The sequence below is a fragment of the Oryctolagus cuniculus genome, chromosome 16 (assembly GCF_051225735.1).
Source record: "Oryctolagus cuniculus isolate XC-2025 breed Fujian yellow rabbit chromosome 16, ASM5122573v1, whole genome shotgun sequence".
Lineage (NCBI taxonomy): Eukaryota > Metazoa > Chordata > Mammalia > Lagomorpha > Leporidae > Oryctolagus > Oryctolagus cuniculus.
Window position 1 is genome coordinate 7930264 of NC_142882.1, and position 22368 is coordinate 7952631.

The 22368-nt window shown below is 39.8% G+C and overlaps 1 pseudogene; it reads left to right on the forward strand.

The window, feature by feature from the left end:
• Window positions 1–1216: 1216 nt before the first annotated feature.
• LOC138847794 (vomeronasal type-2 receptor 116-like) lies at window positions 1217–21323 on the forward strand (annotated as a pseudogene).
• The last annotated feature ends 1045 nt before the right edge of the window (window positions 21324–22368 follow it).

Sequence of the window (22368 nt, forward strand, 5' to 3'; positions counted from 1 at the left end):
GATGACTAACACAACGAGTCAATTGGGATGAACACTAGTTACTCTCATTTATGTCAACAGACGGCTCTCCCAAGTCCTTGGATTTTGTATTTGTAGCAAATGCCAGAACAGGCTCTGGAATGTTCTGTCTAAATTACATGCTCCACAAGGAAGAGAAACTGATTTTCAAAGGAAAGCAAAATGAATTAAATACAAATCAATCTTGCTGAATTTTGCACATGTTCCATCATGGACCAAAAATGGTTATTTATATTAGCACATCATTAAATGACTCCTCGAACAGCATCATCATGAACATGGCATTGTGCAAGGTCTTGGGAAAGAATAACTCATCTGAGGGCTATGTGGCTAGCAGAGGCAGGATATCTAAGTGTGGAGCATGGTGGAGTACAAGGCTTGGCATTTATAACTGTTAAACCTCCTCCTTTTCAAAACTGGGCATCAGCTCCCACCCCAAATCAGGAAACTAATTCAGATTCAAAGCCTGAATGAAGGAGATTCTTAAATGCAGAACATTTAGAAGATGTCAGAATCACTGGGGGGACTTCAAGTACTGTAGATCAAAAGGCACTGCACCTAGTGAAGCTGAATGGCTGCCATCTAGTTTTCTATGGAAATCTGAAAAGTATTTTCATATAAATAATGACTATTGATAGCACTTCTAACTCCAAATAGGTCTTATTCTCTGAATCTTAACTCAAGACTTGCATGCAGATTGACTTGCAGGTGAAGAAAAACATTGTGTATTTCTACAGGCACTGACACAAAACTTCCCCAAGGTTAGAACACAGGTGCCCTTTGTGTTTCAAGTGTCCTGAGTATTCAGTCATGATAAACAGTCTGTTTCATGTTGATGGCTTATACATGCTCGTATGTTCTGACCAGAAGGGGTATCTTTCAATTGTTGGGCATAGGATTTTATATGTTTCCAACATGACAAATTGTAAACTTGACTTTTCAAGTATCTCTTTATTATCTATGTTGCTTTCTGGGTGAGATAAGTGGAAAATTGCCAATCTAAGCAAAAATATATTTTGTGATCTGTATTTAGTCTTTCTCTTCTTTGTCATTCTTCCAGTTTTCCTCTAATTGCTCTGTTCTCTTCATCTCCTCCTCCTCTTCTCTAGAAAGCTGTATATGATCTCTGCCAAACAGGCTTTTGCTGAGAGTTTGCAAGTGGATACGATATATCATTCCATCCTTTATCTCTTCGAACATGTCATCAGTGGTAAGAAGAGATTCTGACACTGGGAAATCTAACAGTTGGGGGTTTAGTGGCTAAAGCAATTATTTTAAATTTAATATTCTTTTATTCTGCTGTCATCAACAATGTTTATTTTTCCTTCACGTGTCTAATGAGGTTGCTTTATAAGGTGCTTCTTGCATGATTTTTCACTTGTGAGTTGCCTGTGTCCTTATCACAATCTTTTCCTCCACTTAAGAACCATGAGAGTTTCTCCTGGTCATGGAATAATCCCATGTTGAGTGATTTCATTTCCATCTCATGTCTCAGAGTTTATCTGGGATTCCCACATTAAGTTGCCCCAGATGCATAGTGAAATACACATAAATCTTTTCCTTTTAGGATGGCTCATAGCCTTTGTCTGTTGTTTTGTCTGCAAAAGCATTCAACTGTTTGCAATCCATTTCTTTCTTCCTGGGATTTTCTCATCTAGCAAATTTAGGGAAATAATCCAAATCATACTCTTTGAAAGACCTTGATTTGTGTTAAATGAAGAAGGGAAGTCTAAAAACACAAGGAAGTAGAATTGGGCAGAGGCTCCCACTCACCACAGGATTCCTGCCTCTGTCTTCCGATGAGAAAACTGTGTGCACAGTGCTGAGGCTCCAGACTTTGGCTGAAGATCAATTTGGGGGCATTCATTATGGCAGATGTGTGGATCTCTGCAAACTTCAGGTGTTGCTCTTGAAGAGCTGACCTGAGAGGTTCCACAAGAAGGAGCCCTTTAGTCCATCCCCTAACACTTCAGGTGCATTTACTGCAGTCTTGCAGGCAAGGTCAAATCCATGCTCTGCCTCAGGCACCCTCTAGTGCCTGAGGGTGGTATTGACCCTGACTGAAAGGAAGGGAGACATGGGCATAAGAGCAGCAGACAGCTCCAAATCAAGACTGGGTCAACTGAAACATCCAAATATAATGGAAAGGATCTCCATGGGAACATCAGATGGCCATGCAGAAATAAACACGTGTGTGTACAGGAAGTCTGAAAGACTATTTAGATAAGATAAGAGTCAGTGAAATCGAAAGGCTTTCATAGCCTTGGAAACTCATGACTGTAGCATAGGGAGATTACTGATGCCATAAACAGGAGTGTCAATTTGTAAAGTCAACAACAAGAGTCACTGTGCACTTACTCCTCATGTAGGATCTCTGTCCTTAATGTGCTGTGCATTGAGATTTAATGCTATAACGAGTACTCAAACAGTATTTTTCACTTTGTGTTTCTATGTGGGTGCAAACTGTTGAAATCTTTACTTAATGTATACTAAACTGATCTTTATATATAGAAAATTGAAAATGAATCTTGATATGAATGGAAGGGGAGAGAGAGCAGGAAAGGGGAAGGTTGCGGGTGGGAGGGAAGTCATGGTGGGGGGAGCCAATGTAATTCATAAGCTATACTTTGGAAATCTATATTCATTAAATAAAAGTTTAAAAAAATGCAAAAAAAAAGACTATTTAGATAGGAGCAATGGGATTGCAGTAGGTTTCCTTTTCTCTTTATAAATACTTAGATTCATTTGCCTTAAGGATACTATTGAATAATAAAGGATAACTGGCCAATTTCACATTAAATTTAAAAATGAATGCCAATGTGTTTCCTTTTTAATGAAATAAACAAGCCTATCATAAAACATACAACTCATGAAAAGTAAGTCAGCATAGAATATACTATTCAGATAATACATAAACATATGATCTAACTTTGAATGATAGAAATTATAATCAGATATATTATTGGCACATTAACTCAGGACTTAGTTTTTGAATGCAAAAATATAGAATTTCAGTTCCAGTAATCTTGCCTTTACAAACACACATACATACACAACAAAATTGTTTTGAAACTCAAGGACTCAGATACCAATTGACTTGGATATTTGAAGACACACATGCTAATGGCTATTCATACGCAACTGAGTATGACTCAGGAAGTGTTGCTATGTTCTGAGACAGCCACATAAAGTTACTTGGGTGGGAGGTATCATAACTTTAAGTGCTTCTCAGGCTATAGCTGCTGAAGACACTGTTGGAGGGTTTGGGGAGAAAGAAGTAATTCTATGAGGAACTGATGACTCTGCTGGAGATGATGGGGACATTTAATTTAAGATGCCTCAGTTAGGGAAAAGGCTCTCAAAAAGTAGCTGGAATCTAGTGCTTCACTACTTATCTTTGAGAATAATGGAAACTGGAGCTGGGCAGTGGTGCAGTATGTTAAGTTTCCACCTTGAGTGCACACACTTTATAACCTCTGCTGGAGAGCACTAGGGAGAAAGGTACCCTAATCCACAGTTGGTGGGAATGTCAAATGATGCAGCACTGTGGAATACAGTATGGAAATGTCTGTGAAAGAAAACATATCTGCCATATGACCCAGTCAACTGACTCCTAGGAATTTACCCAAACAAAATGAAATCAGCATGAAAAGGGGTCATCTGTACCCCCATGTTCATTGAAGATCAATTCAAAATAGCTAAGTATGGAATCAACCCAGATACCCATCAACTGATGACTGGATAAAGAAACCATGGTTTATACTCTAAGAATATTGATCAGCAGTAAAAAAAAAGGAATACTGTCTTTTGCAATAACATTGATACAACTGGAAACCATGATACTTAGAGAAATAAGCCAGTATCAGAAAAGACATGTACTGTATGTGTTCTCCTATCTGTCATAACAAGTGCCTAAAAAGTAATGTATTGGAGTGAAATTGACAATTGGAGATTTCATGTTTGTTTATAGCCTTTGTCTCTATTTTGGAGGAATACTGTTAGTTTCTTCCTACCATTGTAGAACACTTTACATATGGTAGGGTTAATCTCATGGGTACAAAGTAAACTAGAAAAGGGTTCTTTGTAAAAATAAAGAATGGGAATAGGAGAGGGAGGGGAAGAAGCATAAGATTGTTGACAGGAGGGAGGATTAGGTGGGAAGTATCACTACATTCCTAATCTGTATATATGAAATTCATGAAACTTGTATACCTGAACTAAAATTTGAAATATAAACACATTGAGTAACTTACCAACAATAAAAAAAAATTTAAAGGCAGAAGTTACAACAAAATACAAATAATTCATGACCAATGGGAATAGAATATGATGGACATTTCTGCACAGTTAAATATATGACCAGAGGGCATTACAAAGGATCCTAATCAGCAATAAGTATGGAGAAACCATTCTACACCAGAAGGAGCCTCCACCTTACATCCACTACATGGGTACAATAAATTGAGAAATTTTTCAAGTGATGTAGATAATGTAGGGAATTTGAAAACTTCAAATGTGATAGAAAGTAACAGCACATATGGTATGGAAGGCGGTTGTCATCTCCTTAGCAACTTCAACACAAAATTAATTTATGACCAAAACATTCCACACCTGAGAGTACACTCAAAAATTAGAAAATATGCAAAAATCTCTTCCATATCAGTGTTTGTATCCAAACAGCCAAAGTTGGAAATAGCACACAAATCAGTCTATAGTTAATTGGAAACACAAAACTCAAAAAATTACAGCAAGGATTTATCAGTTTGTCATGAAAAATGCAGATACTTGCAATAATGTGGATGCCCCTTGAAAACACCATGCAAAAATGAAAGGTCATCTAAATCCACAGAGTCCAATATTTAATTTATACAAAACACCCAGGACAATGAAAACCATAGAAACATAAACAGATTGGTGGTTGTGCAAAATCAGTTTTTCAATCTTAGTTTCTAACCATTGAAAACTGTGATTGCCTTAAGACCTACAAATGAGAAAATCTGTTTCCTTGGAAACTATCCTATCCCTTATCCTTTCAAAGCATTCTTCTCAGGTCTTAGGAGAATAATGTAGCACTTGGGGGCAAAGATGCAGCCCAGGAGCCCTGCACCAGAGGACAAGATGGAGAAGACCTCCACGGCCACCATGACCTTCCCCTTGGTGCTGTGGTAGACAGGCAGGAAGGTCACCCAGACACTGCAGAACACCAGCATGCTGAACATCAGGAACTTGGCTTCACTGAACTTGTCAGGCAGATTCCTGGCTAGGAAAGCCACAGTGAAGCTCACCAGGGCTAAGGAACCCAGGAAGCCCAGGACACAGTAGAAAGCACTGGTCTTCAAAGAAGGAGGTACCTTTCTCTGAAGGGAGGAAAGAACCTCCACTTTGACTATGACCTTGTCTAAACAAGATAAGAGTCGGAGAACTCAAGTAGCTTCCATAGCCTTGGAAACTAATGACTAGAGCATGGGGAGATTACTGAGGCCATAAACAAGAGTGTCAATTTGTAAAGTCAACAACAGGAGTCACTGTGCACTTACTCCCCATGTAGGATCTCTGTCCTTAGTGTGCTGTACATTGAAACTTAATGCTATAACGAGTACTCAAACAGTATATTTCACTTTGTGTTTCTATGGGGGTGCAAACTGTTGAAAGCTTTACTTAATGTATACTAAACTGATCTTCTGTAAAAAAAAAAAAAAAGAAATTATCGATTCCCAACTTGACTCTCACTGGGATTAAACATGACAATAGGTCTGATCTGATTTCATCATCATTTAAAAAAATCATCTATTATTTTTCAATTTATGTTTCTGTGTGGGAGCAAACTGTTGAAATCTTTACTTAATATATGCTAAACTGATCTTCTGTATATAAAGGGAATCGAAAATGAATCTTGATGTGAATGGATGGGGAGAGGGAGTGGGAGAGGGGAGGGTTGCGGGTGGGAGGGACATTATGGGGGGGAAGTCATTGTAATCCATAAGCTGTACTTTGGAAATTTATATTCATTAAATAAAAGTTAAAAAAAAGGAAAGCACTCACTGAGCCCTTCTTGCACACCAGAATGATGTGGCCATGCTCTGAGCGTGCATTTGTGTCAATAAAGGGAGGAGAAGTCCCAAGCCAGATGGCACAGAGAGCCAGTTGGATCAGGGAGCAGATGGGAATAATGGAGTTAGGTACCTCTGATATCAGCCAGTGTCTCATCCTTCTCCCTGGGGCAGTGACCTTGAAAGCTAGAACCACAGTGATATTTATGGCCACGACGGTGGAAACAGCTATGGTAAACATTACTCCAAACGTGGTCCTCCAGGAGGACACAGGTTGTTGTTTTGGGATGACCGATAAACACTAAGGAGAAGAGGAAGCAGAAGATGAGGGCGATGAGCAGGTTGTAGCTGAGACAATGATTGTTGACCTTGACTATGGGAGTGTCTTGGTGCTTCACAAAGACCCCAAAAACCACAGCAGTGAGGACAGAGAAGCACAAAGCTGTGCAGATGAGGGTCATCTCAAGGGTGTCTTCAAAAAACAGAAAAGTCACTTTATTTGTAGAAGCACTGGTCTCACTCCATGGTGGCATCTGATGATCTGGACACTTCATACACTGGTCCATATGTAGTGAGAAAAGTACAATAACATCATCCCAAGTTCAGTTATTTCTGATTCACAAGGTTCTTCTGGAATACCCAACTGTGCTATTTTAGGAATATTCTGATTTGATGTTGAAGACAGCATATAAATGACATTTAGGAAATTATTGGCTGTTATTCATTCCCAACTTCCTCATGTTAGCCGCAGTTATTACTACACCTCCCTAAGTACTTACATACTGATGGATACATTCTCTTGTTCTCATAACAAAGCTCGTTCCTTCTTAACCTTTCTTACCAAGCACACATTTCTATACTTGTGATGTTTCCATCTCCAGTTTCCTGGATTTACATTTTTTTAACTTTTTTTAATGAATATAAATTTCCAAAGTATGACTTATGGATTACAATGGCTTCTCCCCCATACCGTCCCTCCCACCCACAATCCTCCCCTTTCCCACTCCCTCTCCCCTTCCATTCACACCAAGATTCATTTTTGATTATCTTAATATACAGAAGATCAGCTTAGTATACATTAAGTAAGGATTTCAACAGTTTGCTCCCACACAGAAACATAAATTGAAAAATAATAGATGAAAGTGAGAGTGACTATGAAAGAGACACTATGAAAAAAGTGACTGTATTCTGCATGCTCACCAGTCCAATGAGATTATCCAAGTTTGGATGCACATCACATAAGAGTTGCAATCTGAGTCACATTGGAGTTGCTCTCCAAGTAATGGCACCAAAAATATTATGGGAAATGGTGGCACAAAAATTATTGTTACCTTGGTTCTTTGCCTCACATGGAAGAAGAATTTCCAAGCGGACAGCAAAGAAATTTAAAAGTATTTATTAGAAACAAGGACCTTCAGCCAGAGTGGCATGGAGGGGGGCTTCCAAGAGAGGAAAACTGCGAAAACCCACATTCATTTGGGTGAACTTCTCAGGTGCACGAAAGCTGTAAAATGGAGATTTTCTTTGTTCATAGGTATGATTAAAGAGGAAGTACTCAGAGATTGGAGTAGCCATATTTGTGGTGCTTGAAGTAGAGAAGAGGAAATGGAAAAGGAGAAAGGGACTTTCCTGGATGACTGTGTCAGAAGAGTTGGGATCTACAAAGCTCTCAAACCATGGGAGATTGTCAGGAAAATTAGAATATTCTAGTCTTCCACCACTTTCAATCATTGTTGACAAATTTCAGGGTTGAGATTGTATTTTATGGCTGTCCTCTTATGTTGAGTGCTATTTTTTCTCTCCCTGTAGCTGACCTTTTGCTCTTTTGAGCCTGCGTGACCATGGTCATGTTTCATTCTCTCTTGCAGATGGCATTGAAGAACACATCTCAGACCCTTGCATGGTCACCTAGATGCTTCATTTCAGCTCACCCCATGTGGGACTGAACATTTCTGATCACCTGAAAGGTATTCAATTTATGTCAGGTTTGAGAGTTATAGATAAACAGGAATAGCATCTGTGAAGTGGTGTGGGATTGATCTCAGTCACTGAGAAAACTCATTAAGCAATGGCCTGGCCATATCAAATACTGCTCAGATCATCATCAGCAAACATGGTTATTCTTTTCTTTGCCAACAAATCTCTAATAGATATTAGCTTTCAAACATAAGAACACTTAATGACATGGAAAATCTGGGTCCCCATCTCCCAGTAGGATTTTACAACCAGTGAGACACATTTCCCGCTCCACTCATTCACTGGTTTTGAAAACTTGATAGCTAACCCTTCCAGATATCCTGCATATGCTTACCTCACTAGATTCTGGCTGATGTCTTTTCATTGCTCAGTTTTTGGGGGCATCCTGCAGTATCTTGCATTACTGTCCACTGAATGCCTCCTTGGAATGGATGCTTCAGCATGATTTTGACATGACCATGAGTGATGGGGTCTACAGAATAGACAATGCTGTGTATGTTTCTGCCCACACCATACCTGAGATGCTTCTATAAGAGTTAGACCTGCAGCCAATGTGCATTGGGGCAAAGGTGGCATTTTCAGCCTGGCAGGTTTCCATTTCATGAGAGGTATCCTTGAACTTTTAAAAATTTTTACTTTTTTACTTTTTTTCTTTTTTTCTGTTATTTATCTTTTTTGTTTAAGGCATACAAATTTCTTGCAAAAACTATTATTGTGGCTGACGCTGTGGCATAACTGGTAAAGCCACTGCCTCTAGTGCCAGCCTCCCATATGTACCAGTTCCAGTACTGGCTGCTCCATTTCTGATCCAGCTCTACCATGATCTTAGAAAGCAGTGGAACCTGGCTGAAGTGCTTGGTCCCCTGTACCTGGCTGGTAAATCCAGAAGAAGCTTTGGCTCCCCGCTTTGAATTGGCTCAGCTCCAGCCATTGTGGCCATTTGGAGAGTGACCTGGGGGATGGAAAACTCTCTCTCTCTCTCTCTCTCTCTCTCTCTCTCATTTTCTCTCTTTTTCTCTCTGTCTCACTCACATTCACCCTCTCCCTCTGCCTTTCAAATGAAATCCTTGAAAACAAAAACTGTTATAGCCAATGGAACAGATGTGAGGTGGTCACTCTAAGTTTACTGATGATTAGCACGTTTGATAAGGCCTTTTGCTCATTTATCTCTGCAGAATGTCTGTTCAATTGCTATACCCATTGTTGATGATATTATTATTGTTCCTTCTGCTTTTTAAAATATAAGTTGTAAACATGTTTCTGAAAGAATGTGTGGCTATATTCTCCCAATTTCTATCAGGTGTTTGACTCTTGAAAGCTCTCCCTCCAGTTATGCAAACATGGCCCAGGCCACTGAGTGCAGTCTGATCTCCCCACCTTCCCCAAGCTGTTGCTTTCTCTGGCTCTGGGCTCCTGGGATTATGTGTGTCCTTGATTGTACTGAACATCTGGACCTTCCACACTGATCCACAACATTCGTCTTCCTTCCATAGAATTCCAACTGCACTTTTCTCTCTAACTCTCCCCTGAGAATGTATTTCTTCCACTTTTACTTTTTCTACTCCTAAACTAGAAGAGTATGCCCTTCCCTCTCAGCCATCTTGGACTCCCCCAGTAATCAACAGTATTAATCCTAGGTAAGATGAATAATGGTGCAGGGTCTTAGTCCACCCAAACAAGGATGAACTGGGAACAAGGAAAGGTAAGTGCACCACTTGCCCGTTTCCCAGCCTTATGATCCCAGAGACAATCGGATGCAGCGGGGAGCCAAGTCAAGCAAAAACTCATTTATTGTGCACATAACAAACCCTTTTAAAGCACAAAACTGCAGAGTCATTGGGGCAGGGCATAAGAACTAACCAATCACTTAAAGGTCATTTTTTTTTTTTTTTGACAGGCAGAGTGGACAGTGAGAGAGACAGAGAGAAAGGTCTTCCTTTGCCGTTGGTTCACCCTCCAATGGCCGCCGCGGCCGGCGCGCTGCGGCCGGCGCACCGCACCGATCCGATGGCAGGAGCCAGGAGCCAGGTGCTTTTCCTGGTCTCCCATGGGGTGCAGGGCCCAAGCACCTGGGCCATCCTCCACTGCACTCCCGGGCCACAGCAGAGGGCTGGCCTGGAAGAGGGGCAACCGGGACAGAATCCGGCGCCCCGACCGGGACTAGAACCCGGTGTGCCGGCGCCGCTAGGCGGAGGATTAGCCTAGTGAGCCGCGGCGCCGGCCCAAAGGTCATTTTATGGGGTGATTTTTACAGGACTAGCCATATGTCTGTACACTCATCATCAATTGTTGTCACTTCTCCTGATGTTGTGTGGCCAATTAGCTTTGGTGGTAAACAACTTTGGGTTCCACCCACCTTACTTCCTTTGGGTGTCATCTTTGAATTGAACCACTTATCTAATTTCCTTACAAAATGGTAGAAACAGATTCTTGGTAGATTACCATATGTGGCAAAATTAGCAAGGTACTATGTATTGTTATACTCAGAGGAGTTGCATCAGATGAAGTATGGCTGGAAAATGCATGATGTGGGGATTCTTGGGTGGGACATAATGAAGAGCAGTTAACAAAAATGCACCATTGTAGGCTTTACATACCAGCATAACTAATTTGGAGCTACTGAGAATTGACACAGTGAGTGCTATGTGCTAGAGCACTTCTGTGTTGTGGATTTGCTTTATTTCTTTTTCTGCTTGCTATGACATTATTCTTGCAGTGGGCTTATAGTCATTTCTACTTTTGATTTGAAGTGTGTTGAGCCTGAGAAGATAGTTCAGGATAAAGTCCATTGGAGACAGTGTTCCCGATGCAGATTGAGTGTAAGTTCATGTGGGTGTTCCCTATACACACAGAGAACTCTGTACTTACCAACTCAAATGTCCACTTGCTTTCATTTTTGTAAATTGCTGTATAGTGAGCTAAATGTTATTAGACTTCAAAAGAAATTACAAAAAGTCTCAAATAGAAAAATATTATTAACTTTTAAGGTAGTGTTGCTAAAGTTAAAGTTAGACAGAAATGTATAATCTCAGATTTTTATACTTTTATGCAATTAGCGTATATATTTCCGTGTAAGACTGAAATTCTGCATTTGAAGCATTCATCCCAAGCTATAAAAAATATCAAATTCAGCATTAAGAATGCAGAAGATAGGGCTGTGCTGTGAGTCACTAGGCTAAGCCTCCACCTGCAGCCCTGGCACTCCAGGCTCTAGTCCCAGTTGGGGCACCGGTTCTGTCAGGGTTGCTCCTCTTCCAGTCCAACTCTCTGCTGTGGCCTGGGAAGGCAGTGGAGGATGGCCCACGTGCTTGGGTGCTTGCACCCACATGGGAGACCAGGAGGAAACACCTGGCTCCTAGCTTCGGATCCACACAGCACACTGACCGTAACGGCCATTTGTGGAGTGAACCAATGGAAGGAAGTCCTTTCTCTCTGTCACTTTCTTTCACTGTCTTACTCTGCCATTCCAAAAAAAAAAAAAAGAATGCAAAAGATAAAAAGTGATGAATATGAGGGAAATAGTTAAGCAAAAAAATAATGAATATATATTGATGAAATTTGTGCATGTTTGGTTCATAACACACATTGTCCATGAATATTCTGAAGTCTACATTCTGGCTGGTATTTTCAGATTTATAGCAAAAAGTGAGAAGTACTCAAAAAGTCCTGAGTTCTCATGAGTGCATCAACCAAGGTTGTAAGTGCAAAAACAGATCAGCATGGGATTACCATGGTTAACAGCACCGTGGAAGGGTTTCATGCTTTACAAATAAAGATGAAGTGATTTGACATCCTGAATGGGAACTTCTGAATTCAGGGTGATTACTGGTCCCACAGTGATTGAAAATCACATGTTCTAGTGGGTATCTCTATAAACAGGATTGGTTTGGGGTCTGCGTGGCATCAAGAAAATGTGTGGTTGCCTGTTGCTATTTAGGTCTTTGAATTCTTTGACACTAGAGATTTCTGGTCTGAAACCCAACTGAGAACCTCACTTGATGCCTCCCTTCATGCCCTCTGATGCAGTCCCAGTACATAATTGCCAAAAGTTCATGGAGTGGTTTATTGACAAAGCCCTTGGACCAAATATAACTAACAGGTGTTATGCCCTTGAGTCTTTGTATCCATGGACTTGGAGGAACTCCTGGCACCTGGGTGAAGAGGATGATTCACAAACATGTTTTTCTTCTTGTGTTTTCCACCAGGACAGAAGGCCTGAGCTTCAGAGCCTCAGGGCAGGAAGGGTTTCAGGTTCCCCCATGGATGAGTGGACAGCTGGTGGAAAGAGGTCAGATGGAGCAGTGTTAAAGTGGCTTGTTTCAAGCAATCACACACACCCAGACACACACACACACACACACACACACACACATGCATGCTATATATATATGCACCTGCATAACCCCGCATGTTCCACTGCAATTGTGTCCTAGGGATTTTCACAGACTTCAAAGATGTTTCCTTTGATTTTTCTGTTGTTCTTTCTGCAGCTGTATTGCCTTGTGACATGTCGTGATGATCGTTACTGCTTTTACCACATGAAACAGAGTTTTACAAGGATGGAGATGTTGAGATTGGTGCCTTTTTCCCCATTTACAGATACTTCATTGATAGAATCATGAATAATTCAAAAAATAATATAACATTCAGAGGGTAAGTTCTCTTTGTCATAATCATTTCCCTTGATTTGCATAACAGCTCTTTGTTATTTGGTCTGCTAATGATTGATAAATGCATTCTGTGTCCCTGCCCTGTCCATCCTCTGTCCCTCCTAAAAATTGCTGATAGTTAGTGTGGGGTCAAGAGAAAGACATTTCTTCTTGCCTGGCATCTTTAATGGTTCAGGAAATGTTACCTCATAGGAGGAAGGAGAGTCTGGTTGCTATCTTTTTGTCATTCCCTATCCATGTTCATCAGCTCAGGGGCCTATTGTGCCTCAGTAGCAGATTGTTAGAGGACCCATGCATTGAAATGAACAAATCTGAGTTAGATGAGCTCTTCCACATGTGCTCACAATGTTTTCTAATATGTGCTAGATTTGGGATCATAAGAACACCTCATTTCTTCTACAGTCATAAAGGAGAAAAGAAATTCAAGAAAGTAAGTTTTTTATTAGATAAAAGAAATCTCAGGGCAACACCTTTGCACAAATAAAATAATAATTAAATTTTAACAATGAATATACCCATAAAAATTTTAATGGTTGTAATCAACAACATTGATGATGTGTCCATGATTCTATCATTTTCTCAGCAAAATACCTTTCAGATGGGGTTTTATCTGCTTCTGCTCCTCTTTCAGATACTTTCTTTTTGTAGCTAAATATAAATGTGTTATACATATACACATATATATATTTAAATTTCATTCCAACACAATATACTGTCTTTTAGGATAGCGTGATACAACTAATTAAGTGTTTTAGGCATTTGTCCAAAGATCTCTCCTGAAAATATCTAATGGATACTAGCTTGTTATAATGATATTATTCACTTCACATTGATATTTATAAATTCACCTAATATTATATGTGCACATGATATCTCATTTATAAATATTTATCCAATATTAGCAGCAGTATTCTCCATGTTTTTGCATACAGCACACCATTTAAATGTTCTCTGAAATGATAGAGACCATGAGGTAGTGAATTTCCAGTAGCAGGAAAAGATGCTATGAATAGAGCCCAGGTTCCTCCAAGATGTATGCCATGCAAATGGGAGATCAAAATTAAATCTTAGCAAACCCAGTAGAAAGTACCTGTATTGGTGATACTTGGGAAAAAAAGCAATACTGAACTATCAATAGACACTATACCCTGCAATGTTAGATTCATAAACTTTAGAACATAAAATAACTACTTATAAACTGTTCTTAGAGACAAGAAACAGAGCACTAAACAGACCAAAAGGGAAACTCTCAAAAAGCCCAGTGTGTCAAAGAGTGTTCTAGATATTTTGGTGCTGGCAGGAGCTGGTGAACAAAATGAGAGGATGGGGAATTGATGGAAGTGTAGAAGAATGAGGAGAGGAGCAGAGATATATGAAATACAAAACTGAACATTATTTGATTCATTTAGCAAGGTCTTTCATTTTCCCTCATTCTACATACAAAGTATGAATGAAATATTTGATAACACATATTTATAGGAACTGTATATATCAAACTATATATATATATATATATATATATATAAAGCAACTGTATACATGATTATAGAACACCTGTATATAAATAGAGAGAATATGTGTATAATATACATACATACATATTATGTTTCACCATGAACCAAGAAATAAAAAAAACTGTCACTTCCTCTGGAGCACAGAATGACCCTTAGCAAGCATTGTACGTGACCTAGTCTATTCATCAAGACTCAACACAAAGGACATCTGAAATAAATACAAAGGGCTCCACATTTACATTTTTTGTGACATGTCAGATCCCAGAAAGGAGAAATGCATCATGCTCATTGAATGGAAGGCTATTTATGTTGAATTCTGTAGGAAAAATTGAGTGAAGAAGGTCTGTTTGAAGTAAACGCTGATACCACTGGTCATGATTTACTTTAACATATGCTTAGTGTTCTAAATAAATCCATAACTGTCTTAGTTGTAAAGTGTCACAGGTCTCACAGCCCAGTGTTTCAAGTCCACCTACTGAGTGTTTCAGGCTTCTCTAAAGTGCTCCTACTTTTTCACTGCTTTCCATCTTTCAAGCTCTGAATCTGATTTCATTTTCCTGGCTTGAGATGGTGGTTGATGGCTAAATTTGATGGGGAAGTGATTTTTCAGGATGAATTCCAGATTTCCATCTGTGATTCAGTGCTCTGACATCACCCTTCTTACTGATCACATAGCCTTCAGTTGAGTTACTCTCCTTGCCCATGACAACCTGCAGCCTTATGGTCATATGACTCCTGTTTTAAGAAGTGTTTAATGATTTGATAAGATGAAGAATCATTGCAGTTTGTGCTTATAGGAAACATTTATAGTAGCAATACTCAAGATGATGTGCTTTTCCTTATCATGCTTTCTTTGACAACTGCAATGTTCTTCCTAGGTGACCATGAACTTTAGGGAAGGCATTCCAGAGCCTATTTATTATTTAGGTTAGATATCAAATAAAAAACGTAAAAGAGGTAGGTGTTGCCAGAGATGATTTAAATCCAAATGCATGGTCAGCCATGTGAAAACATGCCCAAGATAATGGTGTAAAAGCAGATCTTATATTTCAGAATAATTTAATCTGGGAGACCAGGATCTAGGGAGTAGCAGCTTTGGTTCTGGGGTGGACATGTGTCCTGCAAATATGGCAGTCTTCACACTCTCTCCTTAGCAAATGTACAGAGAAGGATTAGAACATATGAATTTTTGGCCATGGCCATCCATTGCAGTAATTACAGTAGAAGTGATGATAATCTGGATTGGAGGCTTTTCCCTTAAAGATCTTTGTGCATTTCATGCAAGTTTCAGTCCAAAAACTACCTGTATGCTCTGGCCTTGGTTTTGGCTATTGAGGAGATCAACAAGAATCCACATCTTTTACCCAATATGACATTGGGATTTGATCTCTATAATGTCATGTGCAGTGACATGATGGTGATGTAGAATCCCTTCATCTGGCTTGCGGGACTGGAAAAGGACATTCCCAATTACACGTGTAGGAAACAGAGCAAGTCTGTAGCTGTAATATCAGGAACAAGCATTGCTATCCAAATGGGGACACTGCTAGAACTCTACAGAATTCCACAGGTGAGTGTGCAAGGGAAATAGAAGGAAAAAGATCAATTTAGGTCCCTTATTCTACCCAAAAATTTAAGCAACAGTGACCTTATATATTTGCCACAGGGGGTGATCTAAAGAGAAGGCATGCAGAGGATTGGTGGATTAGTGACATTTATTCTGAAGCAGAGATGTGGATGAGTTAAAATGAGAAGTGGTTATGTCAACTTGTGAGGCTAATGACTCATGAACTAGGAAGATCTCATGTAGTGGGAGATAAGAAAAATGAAATATTCTAAAATCTTCTGACACTTCCATCGTTTCCTTAATTTCTTCAGGAATAAGATTGTACACATTGTACACTATAGCAATAACCTTACACAGATTTCTTGCATTTTCCCTTAGCTGACTCTTGGGTCTTTTGAACCTCCTCTGAGTGACAGTGGTCAGTTTCCTTCCCTCTATCAGATGGCCCCCAAAGACACTTCCCTGGCCCGTGGCATGGTCTCCCTGATGCTTCATTTCAGCTGGACCTGGGTGGGTTTGGCCATATCAGACCTCCCAAAAGGTATTCAGTTTATGTCCAATTTGAAAGTTGAGATGCAGAAGAATGGCATCTGTGTAGACTTTGTGGAACTGATCCCAGCCACTGAGAAGTCACATTCTTCAGTCCGCTGGCCGTATCACAATCAGATCATAAAATCATCAGCAAATGTGGTGATTCTTTTCTGTGACACTGATTCCCTCATTGGCATCAGCTTTCCAACATGGGAACGTGTAATGACAGGGAAAGTCTGGGTCACCACCTCACAATGGGATTTTGCCAGTTCTGAGGGACATTGCCTGCTCCACTCATTCCATGGGACTCTCATTTTTTCACACCACCATAGTGAGATTTTTGGTTTCCAAAAATTTCTTTGGACAGCTAACCCTTCCAAATACCCGAAGACTTTTACCTTTCTACATTCTGGTCATTGGCTTTTGATTGCTCAGTGTCTGATGTATCCCGCAACACCTTGCAGAAGTGTCCACTGAATGCCTCCTTGGAATCATTGCCTCTGAATCATTTTGATATGACCATGAGTGATGGGAGTTACAACATATACAATGCTGTGTATGCTGTGGCCCACAGCATACATGAGATGCTTCTACAAGAGTTAGAAATGCAGCCAGGAAACAATGGGGCAAAGGTGGCATTTTCTTCCTGGCAGGTAATTTGGTTTCTATTGCATGACATGTACTCCTGGAGTGATCCACTTAAGAACTTCTGTAGGTGTTCAAACCAAGTAACTTGCGATCCTTTCTCCAAAACACCAGAAATCATGCAGTTGTTTCAGTTTCTAAGATATAAATCTTCCCCCTTCATTTAGTTTGCCATCAGCAACAAGGTTCCATTGACTACTGGGATGTAATTGTGAATAAGGATCAGTATGTGTGTTAAAAAGAATGCAAGAGTCTCTCCATTTAATGTTTATATGTGAAATATGTAGATGTTGTCTCTGTTTTCAAACTCAGCAGTAGGAGAATTCCTCTTTCAGTGTCAGATAGTGCTCAGTAGTTTCTGGATCCTGGAGATCATGATCTCATGTAATTTTCACACATTTGTATGTGGGTAACTTCATTTTGCTGTTTGTTGCCATACGTACATGGAGAAAATAATAGAGTGTGTGTAGCTTTTGTTTGAATCTCACACCTATTGATTTTTGGTTGTCCTTGTTTTTCAATGAAAATGACTGAAATCCAAGTTACTGTGATATAGTTCTCTATCAGGTTTCCTTTGTTTGGCTTCATTGGGTTGCTACAATAATTCTCCTATGTGTAGTTGTGATTACAAAGATGCTTTCTCTAACTTGAGTTTGTTGTACAAATTCTTAGGCAGTCTATGAGAGGATGACACATTTCTTTTAGCTGCACCTGTTTCTCAAGCACCTCCAATTTGCCAATCCTGCTGGTGACATGGTGAATTTGAATCAAAAGAGAAAATTGGATGCTGAGTATGATATTCTCAACTTGTGGAACTTTCCAAAAGGTATTGGATGTAAAGTGAAAATAGGACAGTTTTCTCCACATGAGCAACTGTTGTCTCTCTCTGAGGATGTAATAGAGTGGGCCACAGGAATTACAGAGGTAAGTGGTTCCTAACTTAAAGTTCACACTACACATTGTTACCCACAATTGGTTTGGCATTTTGTGTCACATGGTTTCATAAAAAGACCTTTACAGACATTAATCCACTCCCCTTCCCAACTATGTATGTTTCTTTTGTTCATGGTGTCTGAGGAAGGATAATAAACACATTTGTTCATCCACTTGTTTGAGTCTATTTCATGGCACAGAGTCAATATGGCATGCAATCAGTGTATTAGAAACAGGTACTTACAATTTAAGTGCATAAATTGTCCAGGACTAAATACCCTAATTTGAGCTTAGGTAACAGTCCCAACTGTGACCCATATTCATCTGATTTTTCTCAGATGCCACGCTCAGTCTGCAGTGAGAGTTGTAGCCCTGGATTCAGGAAAACCCATTTGGAGGTAAAGCCTACCTGTTGTTGTGCACACCTTGTTCAGAGAATGAGATTTCCAACCAAACAGGTAAATCAGTGCCTGTTTCATGGTGAAGTTAACACCTGTCTCATAAATCTTCATCTTTGACAAAATAACAAAAGGAAGTGGTATGTGACTAATGAGAAAATTCTTCCTACCTTTAGGTAGTAATTAATCCTTTTCATCCATAATAGTTTCCAGAAGTATATAGTTCTCTTTCTCTGTCATGTCTTTTTATGAATTAGAACTTAATGTAAAGTAGCCTTCATAAAAGGGTTCTGGAAGGATTCCCTCCTTTTTGATTGTTTTGAATAGTTTGAAAAGAATTGGGATTTGTTCTTCTTTAAATGCCTGGTAGAATTCATCAGTGAAGCCACCGGGACATGGGATTTTCTTTTTTGGGAGTGTCTTTATTACTGATTCCATCTCTGTCTTGGTTATTTGTCTGTTTAGGTGTTCTATTTCCTCATGATTCAATTTATGTAGGTTTTATGCATCCAGGAATCTATCCATTTCTTCTAGGATTCCTGATTTGTGGGCATACAGTTCTTTGTAGTAATTCTTGATGACTTTTTTTCTCAGTGGTGTCTCTCGTTACATTGCCTTTTTCATCTCTGACTTGCTGATTTGGTTCTTGTCAGTGTTTTTTAAAGAGGCTCCATTATGCTTAAATTGGTGCACACAATATAATTCAGTTTATTAGTCCATGAAATACTAGTGATAGTAATTAGCATTACTGCATAAAAATAAATCAACAGAGATCTGTGATTTGTAAACAAGGAGCTAAAATAACCCATGGAATGCAAAAAAGAACACTTTTAAACCCTAAAGGTTATTTTCAGATTGCTTAAGAATTATGAAAATTTTGAGTGAAGGTTGGAAACAAAGTTGAGGTAAGAATGTTTACTACAACGTGTGCTAGAAATTACCCAGGAGGCACTGCTCTGTGCATATTATTTTCTTAAAAGATTTCTTAGTTTATTTGAAAGCCAGGGTTAAAAAGAAGCAGAGAAAGAGAGAGTGGGATCTCCATATACTGGTTCACTCCCCAGATGGCCACAATGCCTGGAGCTCTGAAATCCAAAGCCAGGAGCCAAGAGCTCTTTCAGGTCTCCCATGCAGGTGCAAGGGCCCAAGTGCTTGGGTCCTTTTCCACTGTTTTCCCAGGCCATAGCTGAGAGCTAGATTGGAAGAGGAGCAGCAGTTACTAGAATTGGCACCCATTGTTTATGCTGAGGCCACAGAGAGTGGATTAACCTACTGTGCCACAACTCTGGCCATTGCTCCATTTCTGATCTACCTCTCTGCTGATGGCCTGGAAAACCAGTGGAGGAGAAGCCAAGAGCTTGAGCCCCTGTACCCAACTGGGAGATCAGGAAGAAGCCGCTGGCTCCTGGCCATAGATCAGCTCATCTCTGGCTGTTGTGGCCATGTAGGCTGTGAACCAGCAGATGGAAGAGTTCCCACTTTCTCCATGTCATTCTTCCTCAATCTGTAACATGGCAATCCAAACAAATTAAATCAATCAAACAATAAATATATCTTTCATTACAAATTTTGTGAACTGTGGGTTGTTATTAGGCCATGAATATAGGAAATGAATTGCATCATTAAAGTAATGGTTGAGGGAGGGTGCTTGCTCTTGTTCAAAGCGAGAATGCAGCAGGAATGTGCCATGTAGAAAGGCAGATTAGCCCTCAAGACACATGGATTCCTCTGGATCATCACTTCCCAATCTAAAGAAACCATGGACAATGAATTCATGATGTTACAAATGACACAGATTAAGGTATTGCTTAAAGCATCATGAATATGTTCAGAGCACAAACCTTAAGGCTTCATTAGGAGAAAAAGGCAATGTACCCAACAGTATGTAAGATAAAATAGGGAGATGAAGTAATAGCAATCTGGCTAATATGGGAAAGATGGGCATAATTAATTGCAAGTGATTTATGTTTTCTCTCTTCAAAAACAATAAAGAGATGTTGCTTAAATCTACTCGGCTATTTAGAAGGTCCTTGTGAATCAGAAATAACTGAACTTGGGATGATGTTATTGTACATTTCTCACCAGATACAGACCAGTGTGTGAAGTGTCCAGATCATCAGTATGCCAACACAGAGCGAGACCAGTGCTTCCACAAAAAGGTGACTTTTCTGTCTTTTGAAGAGCCCCTGGGGATGACCCTCGTCTGCACAGCTCTGTGCTTCTCTGTCCTCACCGCTGCGGTTCTTGGGGTCTTTTTGAAGCACCAAGACACTCCCATAGTCAAGGCCAACAATCATAGTCTCAGCTACATCCTGCTCTTCACCCTCATCTTCTGCTTCCTCTGCTCCTTACTGTTTATTGGACATCCCAACACAACCACCTGTGTCCTCCAGCAGACCACATTTGGAATGGTGTTCACTGTGGCTGTTTCCACTGTCCTGGCCAAAACTATCACTGTGCTTCTGGCCTTCAAGGTCACTGCCCCAGGGAGAAGGATGAGACACTGGCTGCTATCAGGGGTACCTAACTCCATTATACCCATCTGCTCCCTGATCCAACTGGCTCTCTGTGCCATCTGGCTTGGGACTTCTCCTCCCTTTATTGACACAGATGCTCACTCTGAGCATGGCCACATCATCCTGGTGTGCAACAAGGGCTCAGTCACTGCCTTCTACTGTGTCCTTGGCTACCTGGGTTCCTTGGCTCTGGGGAGCTGCACTGTGGCTTTCCTAGCCAGGAATCTGCCTGACAAGTTCAATGAAGCCAAGTTCCTGACATTCAGCATGCTGGTGTTCTGCAGTGTCTGGGTGACCTTCCTGCCTGTCTACCACAGCACCAAGGGGAAGGTCATGGTGGCTGTGGAGGTCTTCTCCATCTTGTGCTCCAGTGCAGGGCTCCTGGGCTGCATCTTTGTCCCCAAGTGCTACATTATTCTCCTAAGACCTGAGAAGAATGCTTTGAAAGGATTAATGGATAGAATAGTTCCCAAGGAAACAGATATTCTGAAGAGTAGCTCTTAAGGCTTTTTTAGTTTTCAATGGTTAGAAACTAAAATTTATAAAACTGATCTTGCACTCTGTTGTTAAAAAATAAGTTGCAGAATATACCCCCTTATGAACAATTCATATTTTCCTTAAAATGTTTTTGTTGAGGGACCAATTCACAGAAAAGAAAGGGAGAGTTTTAACAACCTTCCATCTGGTGATAGACTGTAAAGATACCTGCAGTGGCCCAACACTGGTTCATGCCAAAGCAAGATTAATTCAGGTGTGCATTTGAGTGTCAGGGATGACATTTTCCACTGCTTTTTCTGGATTATTAACAGGGAGCTGAATTGCAAGTGGAGCAGCCAGGATATGAACAGGTACCCGCATGGGATGTCGGGATTATGGGTTGTAGTTATATCCACTACACCCCTCACTGCTGCCAGTCCTCCTCTCTTCTTAAAAATAATACTGAGTACAAATTTCTTAGGCTGGGTTTTATGATCACAAACACAATCCCATCTCAGATAAAGGCTCTCCTTGAAACTTTTCATTTCTGTTTGTTCATTGTCAGCTGGTTGGCATTGTAATATTCATATTTAATAAAATGAGTTACATGTTCATTTGCTGTTTTTGTTTATTACAGTCTACATTAAAGTCAGCTTTATAAGAGAGTTTGAATATTTTCAGTGCAACCATTATACATGTGAAATCATTTTAATCTGTATAATGAATTGTCCAGAAACTCCTTAATTATATATCCTTTCATATAGACTTGAAAGGATATGATCATCACACACCAGGTTTTCATATGTGGATGTGTTTCTTCAAGCTTCTTTTCCATCTGTTTATTCCTGTTTATTATTTATTTTGGCTTTAGATATACTTTTGCCAATACCAAACATGAAAAAGCATTTTTTACATACCGAGCAGAAAATAATTCAACAAAGTAACAGCTTTAAACTGAAGTAATGTCATTTGGACATTTCGCTCTGTTGTGTGACCATCCTCTATGTCATATTTTAAAATATTTTAATCACTACAAATCAAATTTCTTATCAGCTAATGGTTTTACTCTCAG